We start from the raw sequence: 21,272 nt of genomic DNA, 5'->3' as shown, positions 1-21,272 counted from the left end.
CTTCTGTCAAACTGGAATCATTTTTTTCTCATCCAGCCTCTTCATATGGTTCACAAAGTAATCTTTCTAAAATAAAAATCTGATCATGTACCCACCTATCAGATTTTAGGACAGTACCAAGCAAAAGAGGTTTTAATAACCATTAATTTAAATGTTTCTCTTTCATTGAACAATATCAAAGGTTACTGTGTCAAGAAACATAGCATTTTATGGCCATAGCTTTAAAATTCCCAGGTTGGTTTTGCATTGCCAAGAGAAAATGCTATGATGAAAGGCCATTTTAGTAATGCCTACCGTGGTCTCCTCTACTTCTGTTGCTGTATGTAGTCAATAACTTACTGAAAAGTCACTTAGGTGTTTATGTATAGAATCGAGGTTTTCTCCCTGGCTGGCTGCTAAGTGGTTAGAGACTCAGCCCTCAGACCAAAGGGTCATGAGTTCAATTCCCAGTCAAGGGCATGTATCCGGGTTGCAGTTTGGATCCCTGGTCTCTCTCTGTCTCTCTGTGCCTCTCTCTTTCTCTCTTCTTCTCCCTCCCTTCCACTCTCTCTATGGGAAAAAATATCTCAGGTGGGGATTCACACACACACACACACACACACACACACACACACACACATACACAAGAATACAGGTTTTCAATTCCTAAATGATTAGTTCTAGAAAGTATTCCACATCCCTTGCTGTTAGATTATAAATTCAGCCAGCCAGCCACTAATTTATTTGTGTTCATATTAGATATAGTACTAAGTTTAACAAGAATAATAAGACACTTCCTTTATGAACTCACTATCAAATGAGAAAGGAATATTACAGCATAGCTACCTAAAATAAAATCATTATCACCTCAGAATTCAGGTGGGATTTTCATAGGTGTATGTATCTAACCAAAGAATATAACCAATAAGTTATTTAAATGAAGATTTTCCCTTGACATATTACCAAATGGTTTGGCAATGGTAGCCCAAAGAAGTACAAATCATGAAATCAATGTGACACTGCCTTTTCAAAAGTTTGTCTTTTTGTACATAAGCTGAAAGTCAACATAGTCAATTGCACAATACCAGCCACATCCACAATCAATAAGTTACCAAGCTAAGAATTTTATGCATTTCTAATTGCACAAGAGTCTCTACCCCCAAATGGCCTGAGATATATGAAACTATCAACCTGTTTAAAAATTAGCTTTTTTAAACAAAATAATCCTGGAACTAGCTCTTCTCTGCCTATACTCCATATTTCCACACCCACCTTGTCTTCCAAGCTAGGCCATGGCATCGTCTCTCACATTCACCCCACAAGCAGTTAGTCAGTAAGTGCTATAGATTTTATCTCAAAAATGCTTTTTGAACAGAGCCCCTTTGATTCATTACTTCAGGGAAGCCTTTATTATTTTTTGCCAATAGTACTAAAACTAACTGTTCTTTAAGTCAATCTTTTCTTTTTCAGTCCATCTCCCACACTGCTTCCAGAATGATTGTTCTGGTTGATAAACCTCATTATTCTACTCCCCCATATAAAACCTTCCCTGGCTTCCCACTGCCTCCAGGATGAAGTTCAGACCACGTAGGGTTACACACAAGGCCCTTAACAACTGCCTCTTCTGACTCACCTCTAGAGACCTCCTCCTGCCCATCTTATACATTGGCCACCCAAAAGTTTTGTTATTCTAGGATATGCCACAGAATTGCATGCCTCTATGGCTCTGTACATAGCAGCCCCTGTTCTTGGAATGCAATTTATTCATTCATCTACGAGTGTTAGGAACTGTGCTGTGCGAAGGACACACAGTGGTAAAGGAGTCAGCCCATTGCTCTTGCTTTCATGGAACTTACAGACTTGAGGGGTCATAGACATGCATTAAAGAGAGTGTGTGCTATAAAAGAATTCCTGCTAGTTAGTGCATGGACATATAATAAAGACATTTATCATCATCCATGAGATCAGACCTCTTTGTGGCAGTAACAGCAGCTAAGCAGAGTCTAGGTAGGAAGTGCAGGTGGGGAAAAGGGGAAGAATGTTCCAGGAAAATAAATGCAAATTGAAGTCTTGTCAAGAGAGGGTGGGCATTCAAAGAACTGAGACATGTCTTCCCTGTTTTTCCAAGGCAGATTTAGTTGCTACCATATCTGTATTCCTACAGGTCTTTGTTCACTCATCCATTGTAATAATTCTCTCCGCAATACCTGTTTGAAAAAAAGAAAAAAAGATACCCATGCAAATCTATAAGCCTATAGAGGTATCAGGAACAATACTGTATTTGTCATTGTATCCATAGTTTAGTGCAGATTAGTTAACAAATATTAGGTGTTTAGTACACATTTGTTGAATGAATGATAAATTAATGAATGAGACTGGTTCAGAAAGGCAAGGATTAGAGATTTATGTCTAGGTGGACATATAAATTCTCATGAGACCATCCCTATCAGCCTTGGTCTAAACTGGCTTGGAACTAGTGTGGGGAAAGCCTGAATCTGTAGGCTAAAAGGTATTGAGTAAGTACACTTGGGGAAGTTCAAAACCTGATAGTCATCAGTTTTTAACCTTGGCTGCACACTAAAATGATCTGGAGTGCATTTAAAAATGATTAGTGCCTAAGACCCACCCCAAACAAACTGAACCAGAATATTCAGAACAGTGTGTTCTCACCCTGGCTGTAGATTGGTATCACATGAGAAGCTTTAAAAGCTATCTCTCCCTTGGGGCCCACCCCCGGAGGGTCTGATGTGATTGGCACAGGGTGGAGTCTGGGCATGAGGCTTTTAAAAGGCCTCCAGGTGATGCTAAAGTTCAGCCAAGGTTGAGAACCCCTGGCCTAGTTGGCATGGCTATTTTTATAGCCTTGATGTGATTCTAATGTGCAGTCAGGGCTGAGAAGCTCTGGTACAGATTAATGGTTCTAAATCATGAATGTGCCCAAGAATAATCTAGGTGAACTTATTAAAATGTAGGTTCCTGATGCCTCAGCTCCACTTTAGAGAGATTGATTCGGGAGGTGTGAGGATAAGGCTCAACATGTTGCCTTTTAAACAGATGCTTGGTGATTCTGAAGTTGTTGGTTCACAGATCCCATTAGTAGAGGACGTAAACAAAATGATCTCTCAGCCCCAGCACTACAGGAACGCTTCTTGCATTTCCTGTTATTCTTTAATACCCTGTGCTACAGGACACTGAATAGGATTCTTCCAGGAGAATAATTAAAAGCCCGTGAATAAAAGTAATTAGTGCTAGTTACCATCCACATTCGCAACCAGTATTCCTTAGCAAAGGCTGCTCGTTAGAATCAGTTGTGGAATTTTTAAACCAGCCTGCTGCTCCAGACCAATTAAATAAAAATTTCTGAAAGTGGGATCTAGTCATCAGTTATTTTTTATAGCTTCCAGATGATTCCCATGACCATCCAAAGTTGAGAAATATCGTTCAAAAAGAGCCATCAAGGAAACCAGACACACCCCATTAAGACTTATTAAAAGCTGGGCCAGCCCTGTTACATTATACCATAGGCCTTTCCCAGTCCTTATAAACACATAATTGTGAGATGAAAGAAAACTCATGGGGAATTGCTAAGTCATTAACTTGGACAGCATACTAGGTCTTTTGCTTCCCTTCTATTAACTAAATGAGAAGTGTTCCACCAGAACCCATTGTAGCCATTGAGGGTGCCTGCAAGAAGGGAGACAAGGATCTCTGTCCTGGTTGCACAGGCAATGGACTTGATCTGCCTCCCTCTCTACCCATCTGATCAGAGGCACAGAACTGAGGAGCAGTGCTCACTTGGACCTGAACCAGCTTGCTCGTACCCACCCAAGGGCTATGGGATAGACAGCAGTTGCTAAAAGGCCAAAAGAAGTCTGAAAACCAAAAGTGATGTTTAGGTCCCCCCAGCCCAGACCTGGCTGGTGCTCTGCAAACAAAGAGGTGGTGAGTGACAAGCGGGATATGAGTTCTGATTCCCTTTAGGTCCGTAAAAGTGCCAGAAATCTGCAACGCCTGGACCTGGAAGGCAGCAAAAGAAGCCTTTGAATCAGCAAAGTACTTGTTCTTAAACGACTGCAATAAAGAGTGAGGAGTTTATTTGTGAGTTCCCTTAAGGTTCTTATTCAGAACTTCCTTACACTTATTTTATGAAGCTATCAAATCTGGTTACTGACATATAAGTCTGGGTTTACTAGTACAGCTCAGATTAAAAGAAATATTAGATAAGGACTAGGGAGACTGATTTACAAAACAGCAGAGCATGAAGTTCTCAGAAACCAAACTCCTCTTGTCTGCCAATTCTCGGGTTCATACCTCTACCATTTATCCCATTATTTAAGCAAAATACTTGGCTATTGCCCTTGACTCCTCACTCTTTCTTACACTCTGCATTCCATTAATCCTCACTTCTAAAAGCAAAAACAATAATACACTTTTATTTAATGTCTATGAAGCAAGGGTCATTGTATGCTAAGAGCTTTACATCTTTTATCCCATTTTATCCTTAAAAAACCCATGTTGTGCAATGAAAAAAATTGAGGCTTATAGAGAATTTAAGTATCTCATTAATAAATAGGAGATCTAGGTTTGGAATCTGAATCTAAGTGATTCAAAACCCTGTGCCTTTTATTTTTATTCCAATCACAGTCTTTCTTTTAGCAGCCTTTCCCTTCAACATTCAGTACTTTTATAATAGCTCTGTGCTCTGCAGGCTTTTGGTCAGAGGCTGAGCTCTTAATCCTTCTTCCCTCAATAATGATTAACCCCTATTCCATTTACTGGTACCGGCATACCTCTGAGATATTGCGGTTTAGGTTCCAGACCCCTGCAATAAAGCAAGTATCACAATAAAGTCAGTCATAATCTTTTTGTTGATGGAAGTCCTTGTCTTCAATTTGTAAAAATGCCAGTTTCTTTATGTGTGAAAACTGAAGTGCAGAACAAGGGATATCTGTACACCCCTCTCAGTTGGTACTCCCTGGTCATCAGAATCACCTGGAGAGCTCTCAAATGATATGGAGGAACAGCTCTCAGCTTTGCCTATCCACTGGAATAACCTGGGAGCACTGGGGAAATACAAATGAAAAACAAATACCTAGATCCTTCCCACATATATTTCTGATTTCATCGTCCTGGGCTATGGCCTGGACATTAGAATTTTCAGAGCTCCCAGTGTTCATAAAGTGTGGCTCTGTTGGGAATCACTGATATGGCTCTCAAAGCACATCCTGGGAACACTAACAGCAATGCTACTCTTAATACTAATTGCTGACACATGTAGTGTTTAGTAGGACATTGATCCAAACATTTTCCTTCTCTTAACAGCACTATGAAGTCGGTATTATTATTATCCCCATTTTATATAGAAGGAAAATAAGACACATGGAGTTTAAATTACTTCTCCAAGTAAAGAGCTAGTAAGTTGTATAGTTAGGATCTGAATTTTGGTATTATGGCTCTAGAATCTGGGCTGTGTTTGAGATGTGGCTCAGGAATCCATATCCTTAAAATTCCCAGCACCTGTTCCCCAAGGTTATACACAGAGATTAAGTGAATCTGACCAACAAATCCTTGCTTGAAGGCTGAAAATAGTGGTTCTCAAATTTTAGTCAACATAAAAATTTAACTCTGGACCATTTACTGAAAATTGAGATTTAAAAGAAGAAGAAGAAGAAGAAGAAGAAGAAGAAGAAGAAGAAGAAGAAGAAGCAGCAGCAGCCGCCGCCCTGGCTGGTGTGGCCCAGTTTGTTGAAAGTCGTTGCATGCACCAAAAGTGTGCAGGTTCCATTCCAGGTCAGGGCACAAGCCTAGGATGCAGGTTCAGCCCTCTGATTGGGGCATGTGTGAGAGGCAACCAATCCATGTTTATCTCTCACATCAAAATTTCTCTCTCTCTCTCTCTCTCTCTCTTCTCTCTTTCTCTCTCTCTCTCTCAAATCAATAAACACATCCTTGGGTGAAAATTTTAAAAAGAGAAGCAGAAGAAGCTGAGCATGGAGCTTGAAATCTGCTTTTACTAGTGACCTCAGGTGGTTCTGATGCAGGAAGTGGCTCATAAATGCACGTTACAGGGCACTGACAGTTTATTATGTGACCCAGAACAAAGGAAGTTGATGGCCATCATTTATTCAGTACTCACTTGCCTTATTTAGATCATGTTATTAAGTTCTCACAAGTGTATGAAAGGATTTCTACTGTTTCCATTTTATAGTTAAAGTAAAAAATAAAAATAACAACAAAGAAGTCTCAGAAAGGTGAATTATCTGCCCCAAGGCTATACATCTAGTCAATAATAGGGCCAGGACTCAAAACCAGATGTGTTTGACTCCAATGCCCATGTTTTTATTTATTTATCTATTCTGTCCCAGAAAAGAGATTAAAGATCAAACAATACAGATATGGCAAATTTATTTTTCAAATATAGCCTCATGATCATTATAAGGTGGGGAAAACAGTCATAATAGTGCCCAAAGTCCCCAAAGGTAACTCTTCAACACATTTTGTTATCACATTGAAAAATCGTCAATCAACATCAATTGCCTATGATGGTAAGGTAATATATTTTGGAAATTTTTTCTTTAAAACAGGTTGAACACTGTAACTAGAAACAACAGCAAAATATTACAACTTAAATGAGATGAGATTCCAGATATCAGGAATAGTCCAATCATCATCTCTTTTCTTAATGATGAATTTTAATTAACTTGGTTGACATTTTGACTGCCAAATTGAATCTATGACTCATCCGAATCTGGAATTTGGATGAAGATGGAGTTGGTCACTTACAGCATATTGTTCACTAATTTCATTAAAAAATGTTTAGATACAATATAAGTTATTTGACCTAAAGCCAGAGAAAACCAAAGTATTCCTTGCTTTCTTCTAGTGCAAAAGCTAAAAAGCAAAGATACTTCTCTTTCTAGACTCTTTTGCAATTTGGCCACGTTGTTACAAGTGTAAAATGTCATTGGTATGGCTTCCAGGAAAGCTTTTTCTTTTCTTTTTTTCATTGAATTTATTGGGGTGACATTAGTTAATAAAATTATATAATTTCAGATATTCACCTGAACAGTCTCCTTCCAAAAAAGCTTTTTAAATGGACAAACTGCTGGCCTGTGCCTTCAGCATTTCGGTCTTTGCACCCTGTTTCCCTATTCTCTTGCCAGCTACGACATCTGAAAGTGCCCAGAGGTGAAAGAGCCATTTTGTGATTATGACAGTGATGATTACATGCTAAGAAAGGTGGAGCAGGAAGAAGGAAGGCCCTTACTGTAATCACTGAGCTGGTATACTAGCCTTGAACTGTGCAACCCCATGATTCTTATCTATGTGACAAATACATGCCTTACTATTTGATTTTCTGTGGCTTGCAACCAAATACAAGCTGACACAAGAGCACATGACCTTAAAGGCACTCCTTTAGACAGCTGTGATAAAGTTTATGCTCTAAAGAAACTAGTCACAAATGGTGGTCCTTAGTTAAGTAGTCATGGGAAGCCTCTTGAGAAGGTAACATTTGGACTTAAACATGAATGTTGAAAAGGAGCCAGAGTCATATGGCAGTCCGAAGGAGATGATCCAAAGAGAATAGCAAGGGCAAAGACCCCACAGTGAGAGGAGCAAGCTTAGATGTTAGAAGAACAGACAAAACCAGGGTCAGTGGAACATGGTGAGTAAGGCAGAGAGCAATAGCAACAGCGGCATGCTGGTAACTGATTAACAATCAGCTCTCCTAAATAAATACAAAAAAGCAAAAAAGCCCTGATTTGTAGTATTTGCTGATTTCTTTAGTGTGAACACTCCCACCGTGGTCTGTTCCAAGCTACCAACATGATATCGCTAGCTTGCAAAATTCCTGACTATTTGACAATAAGTTCTTAAACCAGAAGGCACCAGTCCCAGCACTCCACTAGATAGAAGGCAAAGTGTGAGAAGTAAACAGGGCCAGGTTTTGTGTAAATATTTCTTAAGAAGATTATAGCTTAGTACACTTTGCTAAAGAAAGCCATTGAAGAGATTTTACCAGAGAGATACCATCATCTGATTCACATTTTATAAATATCAGCATGACTTTTGTTTGGAACATGAATTAAAGTGAATCAGTGGTATACACAGGAGACCAGCTGGGAAGAAGGTCATTACACTGGCCTTGGCCAAAGATGGTGAAGCCAGACTGGAATGGTGGCAGTGGGGAGGGCAATGCATGAACGGCACAGGTGGGCAGAAGAAGAATCATCACCCTGAGGGTGCACAGCTATATGATGAGGTCTCAATAGGATGCTTCTTAAGCAGAAAAGGATTATTAGTAATACAGTCTCATGCCTTAGTGTTTCATCAGTAATTGTGGCTGATGCTTTATTTATACTCAAATGATGGCAACAAATTTATTGTTGACACTACTATAGATATCCTTATATTTCCCCCTTTAACTGCCTCCCTCCAGCTCTGGCCCCTCTTCCCTCTGGCCATCACCACACTGTTGACCGTGTCTGTGGGTTACACATATATATCCTTTGGCTAAATTTAATAAGTGGCAAGAATAATCATCACCCTGAAGACAAAATTATTTTTAAAAGAGGGTAGCACTTTCCCCTGTTTTTCTCTCCCTGTCCATATAAAATCCATTCATTCAGGGTCAATACAGGATTATATAAAACGTTTTATCGCTGTGACAAATAGTTGGGTAATATGGGTATAAACCTGAAAGGCAAAGAGACCTGGGAAATAAAATGTGGCAACACTGACTTTATATAGTCACCATAAGGTCTAAATGGGAATGTAATTTAATGAGATTTTAATAGAGTGCCTGCCATCCTATATAATAAAAGGCTAATATGCAAATTGACTGAACGGTGGAATGACCAGTCACTATGATGTGCACTGACCACCAGCGGGAAGAAGCTCGATGCAGGAGCTGCCCCCTGGTGGTCAGTGTGCTCCCCCTATCAGAAGCCTGGCTCATGGCTGGTGAGCACAGCGGTGGTGGCAGGAGCCTCTCCCACCTCCGTGGCAACGGGCCTAAGCCATCAGTTGGACATCCCCCAAGGGCTCCTGGACTGTGACAGGGCACAGGCCGGGCTGAGGGACTCCCCCGAATGCAAGAATTTTCATGCACTGGGCCTCTAGTATGATATAAGATCTAGATCATCTTTTCTCCTAAGTCTTTCTTACTCCTAAGCCTTACTGAGTGCTTACTTCTTGTTCTATTTGTGATAATGTTTGAAGAGAAAATGTAAAATTATAGACAAAAAATTATGCTACCCAAATTTCTTTGATAAGGTGATTCGATGTCCTTTTGTAAAAGACATACTCTTGAAATAAAATGTTTTCAATTACAATTTACATTTAATATTAATTTGTATTATTTTCAGGTGTACAGCATAGTGATTAGACAATAGTGTACTTTATAAAGTGTTCCCCCTGATATTTTCAATACCCACCTGGCACCATACATAGTTTTTACAATATTGTGGACTATATTTCCTATGCTGTACTTTATATTTCCATAACTATTTTGTAACTACCAATCTGTACTTCTCATTCCCTTTACCTTTTTCACCCAGTTCTCCAACCACCTTCCTTTCTGGCAACCATCAATCTGTTCTCTGTATAAGTCTATTTCCATTTTGTTTGTTTATATTGTTCTTTACATTTCATATATAAGTGAAGTTACATGGTATTTGTATTTCTCTGACTGACATATTTCACTTAACATAATACCCTCTAGGTCCATCCATGTGTTGCAAATGATAAAATTTCATTAAAAGACAAACTCATATTTGAGCAGTTAAGTAAAATGGCTATAAACACTATGTCAAGCCTTAAGTCAGTATTTCATGCACAGTATTATAGAAGCTATTATTAAGACTAAAGTTTAAATAGTGTATGTAAAATATTGACTTATCACTAGCTTTTGGTATATCTAAAATTTGGGCCAAAGAATACTCAGTTTAAAAATCTAATGTTGTACAACAGAGAATGTGTACCAACAAAATAAATGGCCAATAATGCTCTGTACCTCCATTGCTGTGATATGAAAGGAAACTGTCAATTTACAGGTTACTAATGAGACATAACCATCAGAGTGTGCCTATCCTCAGAAACTCACCTCTGCTTTGATCTGGCAACAACTTGCCATGTTCCTTAAATGCAGACTAACTGGTAAACCCTCCAGTTGAGGAATGGCACAATTTAAATGTGCTCAAATTTAAAAAACATTATTCATTATGCTGTTAAAATTATCCCAATTTATACTTACAAAATGCCGAGTGACCTTTCCTGCATGGGATTTGGGACAACGTTGATGTATATCACAGAAGAGTTTGATAATACTAGAATTTTTAAATTAGAAATTTATAGAATGACAACATCCTATCCCAGGCTATTCTTCCAAATGAAAGGCTGTAGCAGCTAAGAGATTCTCTCAAATGGAAGGTAGCTATTTCATTTGAAAGTGATACACAATAAACAAACCTTTGGGTAGGCAAAGCTTAAGCTATGGCTTTCTTTGTTAAACAATCCCTGTTATGTGGTTTTAATGAGTAATGTGTTCCCAGTGTTTCCAGGAACTCTATTCAGCATTTTGTTCTTTTTCTTTTCTTTTCTTCCTTCCTTTTTTTTAAAAAAAAAAATCATCTATTTTCCCAAACAGCTAAAATTGAGGCTTGATTTTCCTACCATTACCAGACCTCAGGAAACCAAAAGTCCCACCTTCATTTTTCTTTGAGCTTTCTCTTATCTCTATTGTGTTTGATGTCTTTCATTTTCTTCTATAGTTTCACCTCACTTTTCTATTTAATCTTGCATATATGTCTTTATATAATGATAGCCAACTACAATCTTCCTAATCACATTCAAGTTAGCTCATTTCATTTTCACTTATTTCTAGCCTCATGGCATCCATGCAAATTGATTATGTTTTGTGAGTCTATGAGGGATTAGACCTGGCCAAAATGTAATCAGTTTTTTCGTGTCTCAAAGAAGTTCAGCAATCTACTGACCTTTTTTTTTTTTCTTCTAAATACTAAAGCACCTGTATCCTATTAATTTTTTAATATATATTTTTATTGATTTTAGAGAAGAAGGAAGAGGGAGAGAGAGAGAGAGATAGAAACATCAATGATGAGCCCACAACTCACGCATGTGCCTGATCTGGAATCGAACCATGACCTCCTAGTTCATAGGTCGACACTCAACCACTGAGCCATGCCAGCCAGACTCCTATTAATTTTTGTATATGCCATTGTATCCCACACATAATAATGACAACTGTAGATACTTAAAAATTGTTTACCCAATAGAATTAATTGTACGGAATTATATTTTCTCATTATATTTATATAAGTATTTGTATTCACTAGCTAACAATGATATTTGTGTTAACCTCTATTTGACAAGATTTAGATTTCTTACAAAATGTAAATTCTGAGAAAATGAGAATTTAAGGGACTGAACTCCATCTTTCTGTAATGATCAAATTTTATTTATAAATGGGAGAAGTAAGAACTAATTAGTATGACTTGAAAGTGGATCAGAAGTCATTTTAGCACTTGTGAATATTTTTAAGGCAATCTTATTTTTAAGCTCTCTGGGCACGTGTTTTGTTTTTGTTTTTGTTTTTATCCTCATTTGAGGATATTTTTCCATTGATTTTTAGAAAGAGTGGAAGGAAGGGGGAGAGACACATACTTTAACTAGGTCCAGGGATTGAGCCTGCATCCTAGGTACGTGCCCTTGACGGGAATCAAACCCAGGCTGATGCTCTATCTACTGAGCCAAACTGGCTAGGGCTCTGGGCAGTTGTTTTAAAGTACATCGCCCAAACTACAATTTGTATGCAGACAAATTGTTTCTGAAGTTTCTTGGGGAAAAAATGCATATAATGTGCACTTATTCATTAGCTAGTTAAGTATACTGGAGGTATTTCTGTAGAAACAATAAAACTGCCAGGTACAGACTAGCAATATGACACCTCAACAGAACACCCACAAGCTACAATGAGGCCTGTCTATCCACACTATTCCTTGTTTACATTTCATCTATGACCTCACTTCATTTTAGATGCAGCTGGATAAAAAACCAGACACCTTACACAGAGCTTTCAGTTTAAATTGAAGTCTCTATATTTTACCTTTCCTTCCATAATTCCCTATTTAAAAGATTATTAAAAAATCCAAGTACAAATCACAAAATTCCCTAATTCACTCAAGGTTAGTTAAATAATTATTGTCAGGCATCCTAAAACACTAGACATAAAAAGATGCATACCTTTCGGCTCCATGAGTTGTAGTATTTCCTTAGCTTAAAAACACCAAGCTTTTATATAGGTACTGATCCCATCTGTGCATATCATAAAAATGGGAGTTTTTCCTTGTAATTATTATTAACGAATCCCAATTCCCTTTTTCATAGAGCTCAGGAAATTGGAAGGGAGAGGCTTTATCAGGAAATTGCTGGAGAGACACCCAATCAAGTGGGGTTTTCAGAGAGCTTGTTGTAAAGAAACCTTACAAATTTAACTTTTCATGTCCTCAAATACCTCCTATACTAGAAAACAGATGAATGTTTTTATCTAAGCTGACACTTTGATATATTATTCTGCTATCAGGCTCCTTAATAATATGTTTCCTCTTTTACCTTATCACTACTATATCATACTGTCATCAGTTTCTTAGTTACTTGGAAAATTGTATAGTGAAGTTAGTGTGGTGCCATCCACATCTTTTAAAGATGCTGAGAGGACAAACTGAAGCATGATGTTTGTATAAATTGTTATGGTGAATAGTTTATGTGTTTTGTTGAGAGCATGATTACTATCAAGTTGAATAAAAGATTATTAAAAATTCCAAGTACAAATCATGAAATAATGAGTTTTTCCTGATTATGTTAAATTCCTAAGGGCTTTCTCAGACTTTCTATTGATGTTTCTTTTATAAACCAAACACTGGGAATAGAAAAGGAGGAAAACGCAGGCCAATCTGGCTCAGTTGATCAGAGCATCATCCAGTACACCAGAGCTCGGCGGGTTAGATTCCTGGTCAGGGCCCATACCCAGGTTGCAGGTTGGATCCCTGGTTGTACAGGAGGCAATCGATGTTTCTCTCTCATATTGATGTTTTCTCTCTCTCCCCCTCTTCCTCTCAAATCATTAAAAACATATGCTCCGGGGGAATTTAAAAAAATGGAGAAAAAGACATCTGCATTTAAGCTATTAGTGACTAATTAAGTGTTATTTGGTCATAAGTATAGTTATTTGACAGACTGAATAAATTTAAAGATCATCAAACTTGAGTGCTTTTTTAAAATTAAAAAATAAACTCCATCTTGCTGAATTTATAGAGTAAGTATGAATCCTAGTCCTATGCTTTAGATATATTTTATTTGCTTAAAAATCGTTTAACACATTATGTATGTTATAAAGACTATTGCTAATCATTATTTTTCTAAATTTAAAATAAAAGCTTTCAAGGATTATTCAAAATGATTTAACAAATGAATTACTTTAGCTTAAAATAGAAGTAGTTATTTGATTTAATTTTCTCTAAGTCCCAAAATTAATTATTTTACTAAGAATTATAATCATGCATATATGGTGATTCCATTTCTTTAAAATTTTCATTTTATGAGAATCATTCTCTCTGTTATCAAATCATTCTTTATATTCGAAGTAATAGAATTCTGACTCACTGAGTTACCAAATATTTTTCTATTAATTTTAACATATGCTCTGGAATAGTAAAAATATTTTAGAAGTGTCTATTGTTTAAAGAGCAGGTCACGGTAAACTCATCTGCACCTGGGTCTTTGTTAGGTATTACTTTAGCTTTTCTTGCCAACTTTGTTATTGGGCTTTCCCTGTCCTCCAACAGTTCAGAGTCAACATTTTTTTTTTTTAATTTTAAATTGATTCTTTAAAGAGAGAGGAAGGGGCAGAGAGAGAGGGAGAGGGAGGGAAAGAGAGAAGAGGAGAGGGGAGGAGAGGGGAGGGGAGGGGAGGGGAGGGGAGGGGAGGGGAGGGGAGGAGAGGGATACATTGATTGGCTGCCTCCTGCATGCTCCCCTACCAGGGATCAAGCCTGCAACCAAGCCATGTGTCTTGACTAGGAATCAACCTCTTGGTGTATGGGCTGATGTTCCAGCCCACTGAACTACCCGACCAGTAAATCAAAACATGTACTCTGCTTGCTCTATTAATTCTATTTTCTCTGTGATAATTTTTGGGATAGGTACCTTTAAAAGGATACTCATTCTCAAAAAGTTGGTGATTCTTTTGTTTTCATTTAATATTTATACTGTTTAGATTAAACTGTAAGATTCCACAATCTAATAGGTATTCTCATCCAGCTGTCAGTGGTACAGTTTCCAATAATAAGAGCCTACATCGAAGACGAGGAGGTATGCAAGTGGCAGAGGAAGAGCCACCTCAGCAAGGAGGAATAAAGAGATGGTTTGCACCGGGTGGGATGGTTCAGTCACTCCGAGTCTTGGACATTTCTTAGTCGTCTGAAATATCAATGATGAAGCCAGAACTAAGACTAAGATACTCTGAATCCCAGGCCAGATCTTTCTCCACTACACTATTCAATGCTTAACTGACATTGTTAAGACATGCTTTTTCATTTGGCCCCAATTAAAAATAGCTCGCTGCATACACAAATGTGTGCCAATTATTATTCCAGCATATTAAAAATCCATATTCACTTATATACTAGATCCATGCTTATATTTTTTATGAAATTCAATTACACCAGTATGTAATAAAAGTTACAATAAAACCATGTGTCCTGACTAGAAATTAACCTGATTAGGGAAAGACTAATGAAAATTATAAAAAATAAATGCTATAGTTTTAATATGCACAGTTGTATATGGAGGTGACTCACCAGAATAGTTGTTTGTATGCATCTATTGATGCCATAGATGGGTTAAATGTAAGTGAAGGATGCTAATTTTGCTTGATTTTTATCAAAAAGTTATCAAATGTAGGAGAGACTAGTATCACAGAGTTGGAAGGAATTTCATGTTCCAGCCTCCACTTCTTAAGTATAAGGAAACTGAGGTCAAAGGACATCAAATGATTGGCCTGAGGTTTTGATCATGGAGATAATTTGCAAGGATGAATGTTTATTATCAAATGAAAACTAATTACTGGAGAGAGAAGACTGAAGGCACTGAGACTAGGTAACGGATCATGCATGAGGAAAGAGCCATTTCTACGCTGTTCTGTACTTGAGACAAGTGACGACGTAGAGTAAAGTTTCCTTAAAAAAAAAATCATACACAGGAACGAGCCCTTTAAAAAACATTCTAATAAAGGTATTGTGGAGTATTTTCAATTTTCTTTTCCATAAATATTAATGGTTTTGGTATCTTTTCATGTAATTATTTACCATCTATACTTTTTTTTTTTTTTTTTTTGGTGGAGTGTCTATTCAAATATTTTTTATTTTTTAATTGTGTCATTTATTTTGTTCAATTATTGAGTTTTATGAGTTCTTTATGTATTCTAGATTCTTTATCAGATGTTTTATAAATACTTTATCCTAATCTTTGGCTTGTCTTCTAAATTTCTTAACAATACCTTTAAATTTATGGTCATTTTTTATTATGGTTCTTGCTTTTTACATTCAATCTAAGAAATCTTGGGTTAACTCAAGGTCTCAAAGATTTTCTTCTATAGAGATACTTTCTTTTAAAATAATATACTTTTAGGTCTTACATTTAGATTTATGGCCCATTTTGAGTTGATTTTTGAGTATGTTGTGGTTCAATATTTTTGCATATGGGTATCTAATTTTTATAGTATTGTTTATTGAAAGGACTAGCTTTTCTCCATTGAGTTTCCTCAACACAATTGTTGAATATCAATGGCTACATATCTATGGGCTTATTTCTAAACTCTATTCTATTTTATTGATCTATATATCAATATACTAATATCACACTCTCTTGATTATTATGTTTATACTAAGTTTTGAAATATAGTAAACCCTCCAACTTTATACTGTAAACCCTCCAACTTTGTTCTTGTTTTTCAATTTTGATATTCTATATTCTTTGCATTTTCATATAAATTTTGCAATCAACTTGTCAATTTCTACCAAAACAAACAAACAAAAAGGGTGCTGACTTTGTAACTGAGATAGTGTTTAGTAGTCTATGTAACAATTTGGGAAAAATAACATCTTTACAATACTGAGTCTTCTGATCCCATGAGTATAGTATACCATCCCATTTATTTAGATCTTTAATTTCTCTCTTCAATGTTTTATACTTTTCAGTATTCAATTATTGCACATCTTTTGCAAAATTTAACTCTAAGTATTCCATCCTAATAAAAGAGTAATATGCAAATTAACCATCACTCCACTATACCCACAAGTCACGCCCACCAGCCAATCAGGAGCAAGTATGCAAATTAACCCAAACAAGATGGCTGTGGCCATGGAGCTAGCAGGAGGTTTGGGTTTCCCCGACAATGAAAGAAGCCAAGCTTTCTGCACACCCTGGCCGGCCGAGGCCTCCACTCAAGGCTACATAGTTTCAATTATAGAAGATAAATAAATCCCAACAAAAATGGCCGCGGCCATGGAGCAAGCAGGAGGCTTGGCTCCACTCAAGGCTACAAAGTTTCAATTATAGAAGATAAATAAATCCCAGATACCAGGGCCTCCGCTTGGGTTGCCAGGGAGCGTGGCCGGCCTGCAAACAGCCACAGGCCCTTCGCCCAGGCCGCCCCACACCCCAAGGGAACCCTCACACTGATCCAGGACACCCTTCAGGGAAAACCAGCTGGCCCCCACCCGTGCACCAGGCCTCTATCCTATCTAATAAAAAAGTAATATGCAAATTGACCATCACTCCAACACACAAGATGGCTGCCCCTATGTGGTCAAAGATGGCTGCTCCCATGTGAACACAAGATGGCCACCACAAGGTGGCCAGCTGGGGAGGGCAGTAGGGAGGGACAAGGCCTGCAAGGGAGGGCAGTTGTGGGCAATCAAGCCTGCAGGGGAGGACAGTTAGGGGTGACCAGGCTGGCAGAGGAGGGAAGTTGGGGGGAACAGGCCTGTAGGGAAGGGCAGTTGGGGGGGACCCAGGGCTGTAGGGGAAGACAGTTAAGGGTTACTGGGCCTGCAGGGGAGGACATTTAGGGGTGGCCAGGCCTGCAGGGGAGGGCAGTTAGTGGCAAACAGGCTGGCAGGGGAGCAGTTAGGCATCAATTAGGCTGTTAGGGGAGTGGTTAGGGCAGGGGTCCTCAAACTTTTTAAACAGGGGTCCAGTTCACTGTCCCTCAGACTGTTGGAGGGCCGGACTATAGTTTAAAAAAACAAACTATGAACAAATTCCTATGCACACTGCTAAGTCGGCTTCTAAGCAGGACAGGCAGCAGCGGCAAAAACACCCGGCAGATTAGATAAATGTCCTTGGTGGGCCGTATGTGGCCCGCGGGCCATAGTTTGAGGACCCCTGGGTTAGGGGGTGATCAGGCTGGCAGGCAGAAGTGGTTAGGGGCAATCAGGAAGGCAGGCAGGTGAGCAGTTGGAAGCCAGCAGTCCTGGATTGTGAGAGGGATGTCTGACTGCCCGTTTAGGATCAGGCCTAAACGGGCAGTCGGACATTCCTCAAGGGGTTCCAGATTGGAGAGGGTGCAGGCTGGGCTGAGGAACACACACCCCCGTGCACAAATTTTGTGCACCGGGTCTCTAGTGATTTTATAAATATTACTAGTAGCCCATTTGCAGGAAGAATCCTGCAAGCGGCCGCTGCGGCCTTGTGCGCTGCCGCTGCCACCTCCATTGCAGCCGCCGTGCCTGCACCCGTGCACTGCTGCCGCCCGCCCCGCTCCGCTCCTCCCCGCCCCGCCTCACCCCGCCTCGCCCACCCCCCCCCCGCCGGGCTTTCCCTCTGGCAGCCACCTTGTTTTCTTCTTTTCCTCCCTCTTCCTTCTAAGTTGTCTTCAGTCTTCCCTCCTCCCTCCCTCAGCGTATGCAAATTAACTGCCATCTTTTTTTGGGTAATTTGCATACTCGCCCTGATTGGCTGGTGGGCGTGGCTTTGGCTGGTGGGCGTGGCTTGGGCTGGTGGGCGTGGCTTGGGCATAGCGAAGGTGCGGTCAATTTGCATATTACTATTTTATTAGGTAGGATATATATTATTATTTTTAAATTTAGTTTCCAATTGTTCATTGCTATTATATAGAAGTACAATTGATATTTTTATGTTAACCTTGTGTCTTCTCACCTCACTAAAGTCACTTATTAGTTTTAGTAGCTTTTTGGTAAATTTTATAAATTTTCTACATAGACAATCATCTATAATAATAAAAGGGCAATATGCTAATTAGACCTGACATCCTTCTGGATGAAGTCGGGGCCAGAGGAAAGCCTCCTGGGTCCTGGGTGCCAGAGGGATGGACGCTGGTGACGGCAGCCGGAGGAAGGAAGGCCTACCCTTGCATGAATTTTCATGCATCCGGCCTCTAGTTTTATGAATAAAGATCAATCACTTCAGCTTCCTCTGGCACCATGTTCTATTTTAAATTCTTCTTACAGGCTCATTCTTTTTTTCTGTCATGTTCAATCTTGACATAAAGCTTTGTTTTCCTTTTTGTTTGAGACCTTTTTCCTATACTCTTTACCAACTAAATGCTTATTCATGCTTCAGATCTCAAGTCAAATATAACTTCCTCAAGAAGCTTTCTCTAGAACAATTCTCCATATTATCCTTTTCATTATTAGTTTTCATTAATCCAGCTAACAAATATTAACTGCCTACTATTAAATGCCTACTATTGCTATGGTCCTTTCATAGTACCATATAGTTTTGCTTTCTAGTATATATAATTATTGTAATTTTACATTTATCTCCATAATTATTTGATTGTCTTTCCTGTAGATTGTAAGCTTCATGAGAACAGACCATGATTATTTTTTGTTCTCCTTTGATGTCCACAAAACATGGCAGGTACTCATTAAATATTTATTGAATAAGTAATGAGCCAAAAGAAAATACCAGTCCAGAAGATGAAGGAAGTGTTTTGGGGTAGGATTGTCTGGCTCAAAGTTATTCAACACACACTGCTCAAATGATTGCTCACTAGCTTTATAGTAATAATTCAATCTCTGTACATAAAAATGTATCAGAATCATTTTTAAATGTAATTTTTAAAAATTGTAAGAGATGAAGTTTGGAGGTTGGGCTGTAGACTTTATACATGAGGAATTTTAAAATTTACAAATAAAGCATTTATTTAGGTAAAAACATACTGGGACCTCATATTAGTTTTAAAAATAATTTTATATTTTCCTGTCAGATAAAAAGTATTTAAGCCCATAGACTACTAACTATCCCAAAATTATAATTGTACCTTTTCTAGTTCATGAGCCATTAGGATCTAATTGACTCAAAATAAACAGGCAAATGCAATAAACTTGAAATGACTTGTTCAACAAGGCCTTGAATTTATAGTAAATGGTTTGGTTTTGTACCATTTTGGAGATGATTAAATAAAATAAGCTTAGCTTTGTTTTATCTTTCAAACATGAAAAACACGATCTGAATGCTCTGATCTGAGTATAATATCACATTTTTTAACACAAGACAAATTACTCAGACATAAACAAGTTTAATTTGAAAGGCATTATTTTTCAAGTGGTTTTAACATAAACCACTCCTGCCATAATTTACTGAGTAGTTTTATCTTATCTTTAATTATACATTCACTGAATACCTCATCTCAGGTGCAAAGTAATTCATCACATTTTACTCATGCTTTAAACACATTTACTTTTCTGTTACATTTATCAAGGGTCTCTCTAACAGATATGGGGAAAAATTAATATGTCTCTCTAAGGAATCCCTTTTCTTCTGCATGAATCTCAGTGTCAATACTTATTAATGAATATAAACAATGCAAAAGAAAGAAGAAATTATTGTGCTGATTTATAAGCACTGATTGAAGTAGCCTTATCATTTTTTCTGACACTTCAAGAATAGAGTGCCAGTTCAAGTGTCATAGAAGTTCGAAAGCAGTGAGTGAGAAAAGTGTATCGTTTACCTGAAAATCATTGTTTATTTAAAGGCATTGTTCTTCTCATGTATGAGGGTAGATGATGTACCTAACATGTGACTATTATATTCAAAGAACACTTTAAACTGAATTAAATATGAAATCAATGTGACTATTCTGATAATGAATCATAGATCTTTCAAAAATATTTATAGAAAATTTTTAATGTCCATATTTTTAAATTAAACAAATGTTAAATATTACTCAAGCCAGTGTCCTTAAAAATGCAAAAAGAAAGCCTTGATGTGAATTGAACCATTACACTTGCATTTCTATTATCACACCAGCCAATAAATTATAAAATTAAAATAACTAAGAATCCCAAAATATGAATGTGTTCTTGCATCCCAAGAAAAATCATGGTGGGCTTTGGTGTGGAAAAAACACACCAAGATTTATTGTTTTTATTTGCAATTAAAATGTCAAATGCAAGAATTCACATGTCAGGGGAGAGGTGAAGAAAACATAGGTACCTAATTCACAAGCTACAAAAAAACAGTATAAAGGTGACCATCTGGGGAGAGCCGGCTGACTTCATTTTCCTATGAATTTACTGTCTGCTCCATATTTATCCTCCAATCTCTACATCTGACCTTGAAAATGCATCTACATGTTTTGTTACATGGATTTCCTTATGAACATAAATGCATGTAGACCTAATTATGCAAAGAATATTAATACAACAAAGGACATATTGTGTTGTATTTTACTTAATCTCAGTTTGCCGATTTTTTTTTTTTTAAGTTTTTGTTTCTGGTGGCGATGCCTTTTCAGCCTTTCAGCTGTTCTGTAAATTCTTACATTTTTCCTGATACACCTGCATGTGCTGACAAGCACAGTTCTAACAAACAAAGGTTTCTCTGAGAACACGGGGCTTGCAAGAAGGCCCTGAAGGTAGACCTCTGAGAATGTCAAGGACAGGAGGTGTAAATCTAGGATTATAATCCTGATCTGGACACAGTGGATCATCATGAAGCAACACTCACAGGAGGAATGACAATGCTAAAGCGGGGATGAAGCCCTGCTTGTCAGAAAACACTGACTATGTCAAGATTTCTGAAGGATGCATTACACTTTGCTGCCATGGTGAATTAATATGCTGAACAGAAAAAAACATTTTTTACATCACTTTTCTTTTTATATCTCAGCCTGAATAGTGAAAATTGTGCCACTCACACTAATAAAAAAGTACTTATTTTCAAGTACTTGTTGCTGTCTCTTTTCT

The 21,272-nt window shown here is 37.9% G+C and overlaps 1 protein-coding gene across 1 annotated transcript in view; it reads right to left on the bottom strand.

The window, feature by feature from the left end:
• LIN7A (lin-7 homolog A, crumbs cell polarity complex component) overlaps nucleotides 1-21,272 on the bottom strand; it is a 143,530-nt gene that overhangs the window by 102,919 nt on the left and 19,339 nt on the right. The gene's annotated exons all lie outside the window — the stretch shown is intronic.

The sequence above is a fragment of the Eptesicus fuscus genome, chromosome 7 (genome assembly GCF_027574615.1).
Source record: "Eptesicus fuscus isolate TK198812 chromosome 7, DD_ASM_mEF_20220401, whole genome shotgun sequence".
NCBI lineage: Eukaryota > Metazoa > Chordata > Mammalia > Chiroptera > Vespertilionidae > Eptesicus > Eptesicus fuscus.
Note: the sequence above shows the minus strand (reverse complement) of the source record. Positions and strands in the feature narration are given on the sequence as shown.